The following is a 12,428-nucleotide window of genomic DNA, read 5'->3' as shown; positions in this document are numbered from 1 at the left end:
TTTTGCATTTGAGAATTTGATCCGAGACACCGATCAATATTGGACAATTGTCTGTGCTTTTGTGTAAACCACTTGGGCGGAAGGAAAAAAAAAAATCTGGTATGTGAACAGCCCCATAGACTATCATAGGTACGAGTGCTATCGGTAAAAAATACAGACAGCGCTCGTACAAGAAAAATGGACCTCAGGATGAGTCGTGTGTGTCAGGTTTTTTTTTTCTTCAGCAGAAAATATCAAACTGCTCACATCGCTGCAGCACCGTGTGAGAAGAAAAGCACGCCATAGTGGAGCTGAAGATAAACAGGACTTCTGGAGTAGAAGCGAGTGTGAGGAAGCAGTATGTGGGGAGCAGTGTACAGCAGGAGGGACAGTATGAGGCAGTATACAGCAGGAGGGACAGTATGAGGCAGTATACAGCAGGAGGGATAGTATGAGGCAGTATACAGCAGGAGGGATAGTATGAGGCAGTATACAGCAGGAAGGATAGTATGAGGCGGTATACAGCAGGAGGGACAGTATGAGGCAGTATACAGCAGGAGGGACATGTGAGGCAGTATACAGCAAGAGGGACAGTATGAGGCAGTATACAGCAGGAGGGATAGTATGAGGCGGTATACAGCAGGAGGGACAGTATGAGGCAGTATACAGCAGGAGGGACAGTATGAGGCAGTATACAGCAGGAGGGACAGTATGAGGCAGTATACAGCAGGAGGGACAGTATGAGGCAGTATACAGCAGGAGGGATAGTATGAGGCAGTATACAGCAGGAGGGACAGTATGAGGCAGTATACAGCAGGAGGGATAGTATGAGGCAGTATACAGCAGGAGGGACAGTATGAGGCAGTATACAGCAGGAAGGATAGTATGAGGCAGTATACAGCAGGAGGGACAGTATGAGGCAGTATACAGCAGGAGGGACCGTGCAAGGGTGCAGTGTACTGAAGGATGGACACTGTAGCATAGCTACTGAGGGGGGCCACCATCCCAAGCCCTGTCACATGCAGGGGTCCACTGAGCGTCACTGCCACTTTTTAATTAGGCAGAACACTGCACAGAGGAGAGCAGTATAATTTCGGCTCCCATGCCTGAGGGATATTCTGCAGTTGGCAGCACAGTGGAGTCTCCTCCTGCAGTGTACCGTGCTGGCTCCCCTGCCTGAGGGAGATTCTGCAGCTGGCAGCACAGTGGCGTCTCCTCCTGCAGTGTATAATGCCGCCTCCCCTGCCTGAGGGAGATTCTGCAGCTGGCAGCACAGTGGAGTCTCCTCCTGCAGTGTACCGTGCTGGCTCCCCTGCCTGAGGGAGATTCTGCAGCTGGCAGCACAGTGGAGTTTCCACCTGCAGTGTACGGTGCTGGCTCCCCTGCCTGAGGAGATTCTGCAGCTGGCAGCACAGTGGAGTCTCCTCCTGCAGTGTATAATGTCGGCTCCCCTGCCTGAGGGAGATTCTGCAGCTGGCAGCACAGTGGAGTCTCCTCCTGCAGTGTATAATGCCGCCTCCCCTGCCTGAGGGAGATTCTGCAGCTGGCAGCACAGTGGAGTCTCCTCCTGCAGTGTACCGTGCTGGCTCCCCTGCCTGAGGGAGATTCTGCAGCTGGCAGCAGAGTGGAGTCTCCTCCTGCAGTGTATAATGCCGGCTCTCCTGCATGAGGGAGATTCTGCAGCTGGCAGCACAGTGGAGTCTCCTCCTGCAGTGTACCGTGCTGGCTCCCCTGCCTGAGGGAGATTCTGCAGCTGGCAGCAGAGTGGAGTCTCCTCCTGCAGTGTATAAGGCCGGCTCTCCTGCATAAGGGAGATTCTGCAGCTGGCAGCACAGTGCAGTCTCCTCCTGCAGTGTACGGTGCCGGCTCCCCTGCCTGAGGAGATTCTGCAGCTGGCAGCACAGTGCAGTCTCCTCCTGCAGTGTACGGTGCCGGCTCCCCTGCCTGAGGGAGATTCTGCAGCTGGCAGCACAGTGCAGTCTCCTCCTGCAGTGTACGGTGCCAGCTCCCCTGCCTGAGGAGATTCTGCAGCTGGCAGCACAGTGGAGTCTCCTCCTGCAGTGTACAATGCCGGCTCTCCTGCCTGAGGGAGATTCTGCAGCTGGCAGCACAGTGGAGTCTCCTCCTGCAGTGTACGGTGCCGGCTCCCCTGCCTGAGGGAGATTCTGCAGCTGACAGCACAGTGGAGTCTCCTCCTGCAGTGTACGGTGCCGCTTTACTCTGACCTGAGGAGATTCTTCAGGGTTATAGTTTGGTGCACGCTCGGATCGGCTCTGGCACGCTGGGTCCTAGTGCCCACCGTGCATTTCTCTCACACTTCCTGGTCCTGTCTCACTGACTGCACACTTGGTAAGTGGCATGTCATGTTCACTTGGGGCTGAATGTGAGAGGATGTGGGGTATAATGAGGGGGGAAACAGGGCACTGGAGGTGAATAGGTCATATACATCCCACCGGGATGTATATGACCTATTAATTTGGGCATACAGGTGACAGAAATGACACACTGGTCCTATCTGTCTGCCTCATATTAATGGTCTTGATGCTGAGAAATGTTATATTCTGTGTTTATGTTAATGATTTCTTTCAGACTCCAGGGTGTGTGGTGCTGTAAGAAATCCCTGCTTCCTGTCCTCATTACAGTGCTATCCCCCTCCCATTTATCTCAGTTATGGCACCGGAGTCCTGCGCTCCCTCAGAAATACATCCCGCATCCTTTTGTGAGCGCTGAATTCAGGGATCTTCTGCGCTCCAGTGACCTCCGGTGTGTGCGCCAATAAGTTGCTTTCCCCCCTTCCTCCCTACACAATCATCACCATGTACACATGGTTCATAGCGACCAAATCATGGCAGGGAGCGCCTGCTGCATGAGCCCCCAATATCACTGGTGTTATCAGGCGGTCATGGACCCCATGTTTGCTATGTGCATGTGTTCGCTAGAAAGGTTTGGTTTCTCTCAATAGAAGAGAATTGAGAGAAGCCGAAAGAGTGGTCACATGACCGCCTGCTGACATCAGCAATGCTGGAGCCATTATTACTGTACATAAGGGGACTCATGGGACATTATTAAATGCTAAGTGGGCACTTAAGCTTTATTGTTATAGGGGCACTTTGCGACCATCAAAGTTGAATATGGAGTATTATTACTTTTTACGGACAAAATGTGGAGGGCACTAGCACAGGGCATTAATATTTACTAGGGGGGAATTTTACTATCTATAGAGCACAAAGGAGTCATTATTACTATGTAAAGGGCACAGTGGTGGCAGTATTATGTGGGGCGGTACTCAAAATAAAAGTGGAAAATCAAATTACAGGCTGATCCAACTTCAGTGGAAATGCCTCATGACAAGATGCTAAGTATTGTGTGTGGCCTTCACGTGCCTGTATGACCTCCCAACAGTACGCCTGGGCATTCTCCTCATGAGTCGGCGGATGGTCTCCTGGGGGATCTCCTCCCAGACCTGGACTAAAGCATCCGCCAACTCCTGGACAGTCTGTGGTGCAATGTGATGTTGATGGATGGAGCGAGGCATGATGTCCCAGATGTGCTCAATCAGATTCAGGTCTGGGGAACAGACTGGCCAGTCCATAGCCTCAATGCCTTCATCTAGCAGGAACTGCTAACACACTTCAGCCACATGAGGTCTGGCATTGTCCTGCATTAGGAGGAACCCAGGGCCAACTGCACCAGCATATGGTCTCACAAGGGGTCTGAGGATCTCATCTCGGTACCTAATGGCAATCAGGCTACCTCTGGCGAGCATATGGAGGGCTGTGCGGCCCTCCAAAGAAATGCCACCCCACACCATTACTGACCCACTACCAAACTGGTCATGCTGAAGGATGTTGCAGGCAGCAAATCACTCTCCTCGGCATCTCCAGACTCTGTCACATCTATCACATGCTCAGTGTGAACCTGCTTTCATCTGTGAAGAGCACAGGGCGCCAGTGGTGAATTTGCCAATCCTGGTGTTCTGTGGCAAATGTCAAGTGTCCTGCACGGTGTTGGGCTGTGAGCACAATCCCCATCTGTGGACGTCGGGCACTCAGACCATCCTCATGGAGTCAGTTTGTAACCATTTGTGCATACACATGCACATTTGTCGCTGGCTGGAGGTCATTTTGCAGGGCTCTGGCAGTGCTCCTCCTGTTCCTCCTTGCACAAAGGCGGAAGTAGCGGTCCTGCTGCTGGTTTGCTGCCCTCCACGCCTCCTGGTGTACTGGCCTATCTCCTGGTAGCGCCTCCAGCCTCTGGACACTATGCTGACAGAAACAGCAAATCTTTTTGCCACAGCTTGAATTGATGTGCCATCCTGGATGAGCTGCACTACCTGAGCCACTTGTGTGGGTTGTAGAGTCTGTCTCATGCTACCACAAGTGTTAAAGTAGAACCAACATTCAAAAGTGACCAAAACATCAGCCAGAAAGCATTGGTACTGAGATGTGGACTGTGGTCCCCACCTGCAGAACCACTCCTTTATTGAGGGTGTCTTGATAATTGCCAATAATTTTCATCTGTTGTCTATTCCATTTGCACTACAGCATGTGAAATTGATTGTCAGTCAGTGTTGCTTCCTAAGTGAACAGTTTGATTTCACAGAAGTTTGATTTACTTGGAGTTATATTCTGTTGTTTAAGTGTTCCCTTTATTTTTTTGAGCTGTGTAAATAAATGTCATAATGCACTTAACTACAACTCCGTCCATAACCCTGCCCCTATATGACCAAAGCCCTGCCCCTGTCACACCTCCACCCCCACCCTGCCGGCCCATGGAAGAATGATCTTGCTTGAAGCCGGTCACTGGTGCAAAAAAGGTTGAGGACCACTGCTGTAGGACACATGGCAGCAGCGGCTCAGTATTGGGGTATCAGGTGCTATAGGACACACATGACAGCAGCGGCTCAGTATTGGGGTATCAGGTGCTGTAGGACACATATGGCAGCAGTGGCTCAGTATTGGGGTATCAGGTGCTGTAGGACACATATGGCAGCAGCGGCTCAGTATTGGGGTATCAGGTGCTATAGGACACACATGACAGCAGCGGCTCAGTATTGGGGTATCAGGTGCTGTAGGACACATATGGCAGCAGTGGCTCAGTATTGGGGTATCAGGTGCTGTAGGACACATATGGCAGCAGCGGCTCAGTATTGGGGTATCAGGTGCTGTAGGACACATATAGCAGCAGCGGCTCAGTATTGGGGTATCAGGTGCTATAGGACACTTATTATTATTATTATTATTAATTATTATAGCACCATTTATTCCATAGCGCTTTACATGTGAGGAGGGGTATACATAATAAAGGACAAGTCACGACTGGTACATAAGGAGAGAGGACCCTGCCCGCAACTGCTCACAATCTACAAGGGATGGGTGAGAATACAGTAGGGGAAGGTAGAGCTGGTCGCACAGTGGTTTGGTCTATCGGTTGTTACTGCAGGTTGTAGGCTTGTCGGAAGAGGTAGGTCTTCAGGTTCTTTTTGAAGGTTTCCATGGTAGGCGAGAGTCTGATGTGTTTGGGCAGAAAGTTCCAGAGTAGGGGGGATGCGCAGGAGAAATCTTCTATGCGATTGTGGGAAGAGGAGATAAGAGGGGAGTAGAGAAGGAGATCTTGTGAGGATTGGAGGTTGCGTGCAGGAAAGTACCGGGAGACAGGTCACAGATGTATGGAGGAGACAGGTTGTGGATGGCTTTGTATGTCATGCTTAGGGTTTTAAACTGGAGTCGTTGGGTAATGGGGAGCTGGTGCAGAGCTTGACAGAGGGGAGAGGCTGGGGAATAGTGGGGGGACAGGTGGATTAGTTGGGCAGCAGAGTTTAGAATAGATTGGTGGGGTGCGAGAGTGTTAGAGGGGAGGCCACAGAGCAGGAGGTTACAGTAGTCGAGGCGGGAGATGATGAGGGCATGGACTAGGGGTTTTGCAGATTCTTGGTTTAGGAATGTACGGATCCGGGAAATATTTTTGAGTTGAAGTTGGCAGGAAGTGGAAAGGGCTTGGATATGTGGTTTGAAGGAGAGATCAGTGTCAAGGATTAGCCCGAGGCAGCGAGCTTGTGGGACTGGGAAGAGTGGGTAGCCATTTACTTTATTGGATAGGTTTGTTGGGGGAGTCAAGTGAGATGGGGGAAATAGTATGGTGGTGATATCTGGTCCAGAGATGTAGATCTGTGTGTCGTCGGCATAAAGATGATACTGAAAATCATGGGACTCTATGAGCTGTCCAAGGCCAAAGGGTAGATGGAGAAGAGCAGAGGCCCTAGGAATGAACCTTGCGGGACAGATAGGGGGCGAGGTGAGGAGGTGGTGTGCAAGTGGGAGACGCTGAAAGTCCAGTCTGTAGGGAACGACGAAATCCAAGATAGGGTCAAGTCAGTTATGCCAAGAGATGAGAGGGTCTGTAATAGTAGGGAATGGTTCACTGTGTCAAAGACAGACGACAGGTTTGGGAGGAGGAGGAGGACAGAGTAGTGCTGCTTGGCTTTGGCAGTTAATAGGTCAATGGTGACTTTAGTTAGGGCAGTTTCAGTGGAGTGGTGTGGCTGGAAGCCAGATTGAAAGTAGTCAAAGAGGAAGAGAGGTGGGAGGACGGTTCAAAATGGACGTGTTGTTCCAGTAGTTTTGAGGCATAGGACAGAAGTGATATGGGGCGACAGCTAGATGCAGACGATGAGTCAAGAGAGGGCTTTTTGAGGATAGGTGTGATTGAGGCATGTTTAAAGCTTGAGGGGAAAACACCAGTAGTTGGTGATGAGTTGAAGAGATGGGTTAGAGTTGGAATGAAGACTGTGGTGAGGTTTGGGATGAAGTGGGATGGGATCGGGTTAAGTGCACAGGTGGTGAGATGTGATCTTGAGAGTAGAGGGGAGAGTCGATCTTCTGTAATGGTGGAGACTAGGGTTGAGCGAAACGGATCGTTCATTTTCAAAAGTCGCTGACTTTTGGCAAAGTCGGGTTTCATGAAACCCGACCCGATCCCTGTGTGGGGTCGGCCATGCGGTACGCGGCTTTCGCGCCAAAGTTGCGTTTCGTATGATGCGCTTGGCGCCATTTTTTCAGCCAATGAAGGAGCGTGGGCAGAGTGATGACATAGGTCTTTAGGGGCATGGACGCCTATCGTCATCTTGTCGCTTGTGCGCTGCAGCGATTTGCAATGTGTAACACCAGCTTTTCTGTTCAGGGATGGAGGGGAGAGAGCGAGAGAGAGAGAGAAAAAAAATCCCATTGACTTTGCATTGGGTTTCGTGTTTCGGTCGATCCCCCGACTTTTCGCCATAATCGGCCGATTTCACTCGATTCGACTTTTGAGATAGTCTCGGGTTTCGCAAAACCCGACTCGACCCTAAAAAAGTAAAAGTCGCTCAACCCTAGTGGAGACGTTTGTTTTAGAGGAGGAGGGCTGGGCAGTTAGGAGGAAGGGCTCTGGGGGTTGTCGACCAAGACCGTCTCTGATGTTATCAATTTTCTGCTTGAAAAATATGGCAGCAACGACTCAGCATTGGGGTATCAGGTGCTGTAGGACACATATGGCAGCAGCGGCTCAGTATTGGGGTATCAGCAGAATCGGTATTTTGCACAGGTTGGGCATAGATGTGGATGGTGCAGGAAATGTTAGAAGTCAAATGTGTTGTTGTAATCACTGCAGACGACTCCTGGCTAGAGAAGTCGACATGTTGGTCTGGGCCAGATGGAAAAGACGGGAAAAGTGAATGACTCCATAAGAAGGAACGTCAGCTGTAAGTCACCATCTATAACTGTGCTGTGATCTCTTATATGGTCTGCAGGACTGGTATCTTCCAATATATGGTCCTCATATAATAATATTAGTGTTCGTTTTTGTATATCGATGTATTTTCAGTCACAGTGCAGTCATCTGATGTTCTCCTATGCTCACAATTAAGATGCACCACGTGGCTGTAGTCAGGATTACATGGTTAGGGGCCCACTCAGCATGGATAGATATTTTTACCTAGAGGGCATTATAATGGCACTGTTATTTTAAAGGTCACAGATATAACTTTTAACGGTTAACAAAAATAAACTAGATGACGTTACAAAGCAAACTTTCCAGACTAAGAAGAGATAATTTTGAAAACTCCTAAGTCTCGAAAGCTTGCTTTGTAACGTTCTCTATTTTAGTTGTTAGCCATTAAAAGACATCATATCTAAGGGTATGTGCACACGTAGAATGGTCCACTGCAGATTTTCCCGCAGTGGATTTGATAAATCCGCAGGGCAAAAACACTGCGTTTTTCCTGCAGATTTATCGTGGATTTACCGCGGTTTTTGTGCGGATTCCACTGCGGGTTTACACCTGCGGTTTTCTATGATGGAGCAGGTGTAAAACCGCTGCAGATTCCGCAGAAAGAATTGACATGCTGCGGAATGTAAACCGCTGCGTTTCCGCACGTTTTTTTTTTTCCGCAGCGTGGGCACAGCGTTTTTGTTTTCCCATAGGTGTACATTGTACTGTTGTACTGTAAACTGATGGGAAACTGCTGCGGACCCGCAGCTGTGGATCTGCAGCAAAATCCGCATCGTGTGCACAGAGCCTAAGAGAATATAGTTTTGTTTCTCTTCCTGACCATTTTGCTTTATAAATTCACATGGCAGAGACCGCGCCCTGCTCTTTGGAAATGAGGTTGTGCTGTAAGTTGCAATCCACCGTCGACAGCAGAAATTGTGGGCAGGGACGTTGCATGTAGTTTTTGGCCCATTAACTCAATGTTTTGCACGGCGGTGATGCACAACAAAAAGCGCGCTCATTGTTTACTGGTGATGATTCTTCCCCCACTGGTTGGTTCTAAAAATTGCAATGTGATGAAATTCAACAATCTTTACATTACGGTTCAAATGTTTTAAGCAGGTGTGGGAAATAATGTTGCAAAGTAAGAATGTTTTAAAAATTAGAAATGCTAATAGTTTATTTTTTATCAATTAAAATGCAAAGTTAATGAACACAAGGGGAAAAAAAATATTTGGTGTGACTGACCATTGACTTAAACAGCATCAAAGCACCAATTCTTCTAAGTACGCCTGAACAATGTTTTTGAAGGAATTCTGCAAGGAGGTTGTTCCAAACATCTTGGAGAACTAACCACAGATCTTCTGTGGATGTCGCTTGTGCAAATCCTTCTGTCTTTTCATGTATTCTCAGATAGACTGGATGATATGAGATTTGGAGCCATTCAGACAACTCCCTGATAGTATTACATGATGAATGAAGAACGGCATGTATTCATGGAGCATTAAGAAATGGACAAAGTTGAGGACCGTAAAAGCAGTGGTCAGCCAAAGATACTTAGTGCAGCAGATGAAAGACACGTCATGAGTACTTCCTTTCAAAATCGGAAGATGTCTAGCAGTGCCATCAGCTCAGAACTGTCAGCGACCAGTAGGACCCAGCTAAATCTGGCCAGAATAATTGTGGACAAAAAGCCATATACTTTAGGTTTGAAAAAAAAAAAGTCAGCAGATGCTCAGGACTGATGAGTCAAAATGTGAAATAGTGGGTGTAACAGAAGGCAGTTTGTTCACCTAATGACTGGAGAGCAGCACAATAATGAGTCTGCAGGAAGCCGTGAAGGTCCGTTTATGTACATTTCAGTAAATGAAGTTGAGAATGTGGTCCGGATTAATGGTCTCCTCAATGCTAAGAAATCCAGATTCTTATCCATCCATGTAATACCATCAAGGAGATGTCTCTTGGCCCCATATTTATTCTGCAACAGGACAACAACCCCAAACATCCAGCCAATGTTAAGAATGATCTTCATCATAAAGAAGAACAAGGAGTACTGGAAGTGATTATCTGGCCCCACAGAACCCTGATCTCTCCATCATCCAATCTGTTTGGGATTACATGAAGAGACAGAAGGGGTTACAGGTGTGTCAGATGTTGTGAATTCTGTGGCTGAGTTCACTTCTGTGGTCACAAGTGGTATTGCAGTCTCTGGGCTTCCTCCCTCAGGTGTTTTGGTGAGCTCGTTGGCTGCCTTGCTATTTAGCTCCACCTGAGTCTGTCTTCCTTGCTCCTTGTCAATGTTCCAGTGTTGGATCTGAGCTACTGCATCTTTCCTTGGGCCTGCTGCTCTGCTAGATAAGTGCTTCTAGTTTGTTTTCTGTTTTTTCTGTCCAGCTTGCTATTACTTTTGCTGGAAGCTCTGAGAAGCAAAGGGGTGCACCGCCGTGCTGTTAGTTCGGCACGGTGGGTCTTTTTGCCCCTTTGCGTGGTTTTCGTTTTAGGGTTTTTTGTAGACTGCATAGTTCTCTTTGCTATCCTCGCTCTGTCTAGAATATCGGGCCTCACTTTGCTGAATCTATTTCATTCCTACGTTTGTCTTTTTATCTTGCTAACAGTCATTATATGTGGGGGGCTGCCTATTCCTTTGGGGTATTTCTCTGAGGTAAGTCAGGCTTGTATTTCTATCTTCAGGCTAGTCAGCTCCTCAGGCAGTGCCGAGTTGCATAGGTAGTGATAGGCGCAATCCACTGCTGCTTATAGTTGTGTGAGGATAGATCAGGTACTGCAGTCTACAGAGATTCCACGTCTCAGAGCTCGTCCTATTGTTTTTGGTTATTGCCAGATCTCTGTATGTGCGCTGATTACTGCACGCTGTGTTGCCTGATTGCCAGCCATAACAGTACAAGGAGCCACACCAATGATTCCCAATAGAGGGAAAAAAGAAATCCTGACATCATTTTTTTTTCTTAGCTCTGTCTTCAGTCTTTTTTTTCCCCTAGACATTAGAGTGCTTCAGGACACAGCTGTGGACATGGATATTCAGGCTCTGTGCTCCTCAATGGATAATCTCGTTGTAAATGTACAAAAGATTCAAGATACTATTGATCAGAAATCGATGCTAGAACCAAGAATTCCGATTCCTGATTTGTTTTTTGGTGACAGAACTAAGTTCCTGAGCTTCAGAAATAATTGTAAGCTATTTTTGGCCTTGAAACCTCATTCTTCTGGTAATCCTATTCAACAGGTTTTGATTATTATTTCTTTTTTGCGCGGCGACCCACAGGACTGGGCGTTTTCTCTTGCACCAGGAGATTCTGCATTGAGTAATGTTGATGCATTTTTCCAGGCGCTGGGATTGCTTTACGATGAGCCTAATTCAGTGGATCAGGCTGAGAAAAATCTGCTGGCTTTATGCCAGGGTCAGGATGATGTAGAAGTATATTGTCAGAAATTTAGGAAGTGGTCAGTACTCACTCTGTGGAATGAATCTGCACTAGCGGCTTTGTTCAGAAAGGGTCTCTCTGAAGCTCTTAAGGATGTAATGGTGGGATTTCCTATGCCTGCTGGTTTGAATGAGTCTATGTCCTTGGCCATTCAGATCGGTTGTCGCTTGCGCGAGCGTAAATCTGTGCACCATCTGGCGGTATTGTCTGAGAGTAAACCTGAGCCTATGCAGTGCGACAGGACTATGACTAAAGTAGAACGGCAAGAACACAGACGTCTGAACAGACTGTGTTTCTATTGTGGTGATTCTACTCATGCTATTTCTAATTGTCCTAAACGCACTAGGCGGTTCGATAGCTCTGCCGTTATTGGTACTGTACAGTCCAAATTCCTTTTGTCCATTACCTTAATGTGCTCTTTGTCATCGTATTCTGTCATGGCGTTTGTGGATTCAGGCGCTGCCCTGAATCTGATGGATTTGGATTATGCTAAACGTTGTGGATTTTTCTTGGAGCCTTTGCGGTGTCCTATTCCGTTGAGAGGAATTGATGCTACACCTTTGGCCAAGAATAAGCCTCAGTACTGGGCCCAGCTGACCATGTGCATGGCTCCTGCACATCAGGAAGTTATTCGCTTTCTGGTACTGCATAATTTGCATGATGTGGTCGTGTTGGGGTTGCCATGGCTACAAACCCATAATCCAGTATTGGATTGGAACTCTATGTCGGTAACCAGCTGGGGTTGTCAGGGAGTACATGGTGATGTTCCATTTTTGTCTATTTCGTCATCCATTCCTTCTGACATCCCAGAGTTCTTGTCGGACTTTCAGGATGTATTTGAAGAGTCCAAGTCTGATGCCCTACCTCCGCATAGGAATTGTGATTGTGCTATCGATTTGATTCCTGGTAGTAAATTCCCTAAGGGTCGTTTATTTAATTTGTCCGTACCTGAACACACCGCTATGCGCAGTTATGTGAAGGAGTCCCTGGAGAAGGGACATATTCGCCCATCGTCGTCACCTTTGGGAGCAGGGTTCTTTTTTGTAGCCAAGAAGGATGGTTCGCTAAGACCGTGTATTGATTACCGCCTTCTTAATAAGATCACTGTTAAGTTTCAGTATCCCTTGCCATTGATTTCTGACTTGTTTGCTCGGATTAAGGGGGCTAGTTGGTTTACTAAGATTGATCTTCGTGGTGCGTATAATCTGGTGAGAATCAGGCAGGGAGATGAATGGAAAACGGCATTTAATACGCCCGAGGGTC

General features: G+C 47.9%; 1 protein-coding gene across 34 annotated transcripts in view; it reads left to right on the top strand.

The window, feature by feature from the left end:
- Positions 1 to 12,428, top strand: part of NRXN2 (neurexin 2) — a 724,697-nt gene that overhangs the window by 159,969 nt on the left and 552,300 nt on the right. The gene's annotated exons all lie outside the window — the stretch shown is intronic.

The sequence above is a fragment of the Ranitomeya imitator genome, chromosome 9, assembly GCF_032444005.1.
Source record: "Ranitomeya imitator isolate aRanImi1 chromosome 9, aRanImi1.pri, whole genome shotgun sequence".
In the NCBI taxonomy this organism is placed as follows: domain Eukaryota; kingdom Metazoa; phylum Chordata; class Amphibia; order Anura; family Dendrobatidae; genus Ranitomeya; species Ranitomeya imitator.
The sequence above is the reverse complement of the archived record's forward strand: the minus strand, read 5'-3'. Positions and strand labels throughout refer to the sequence as shown.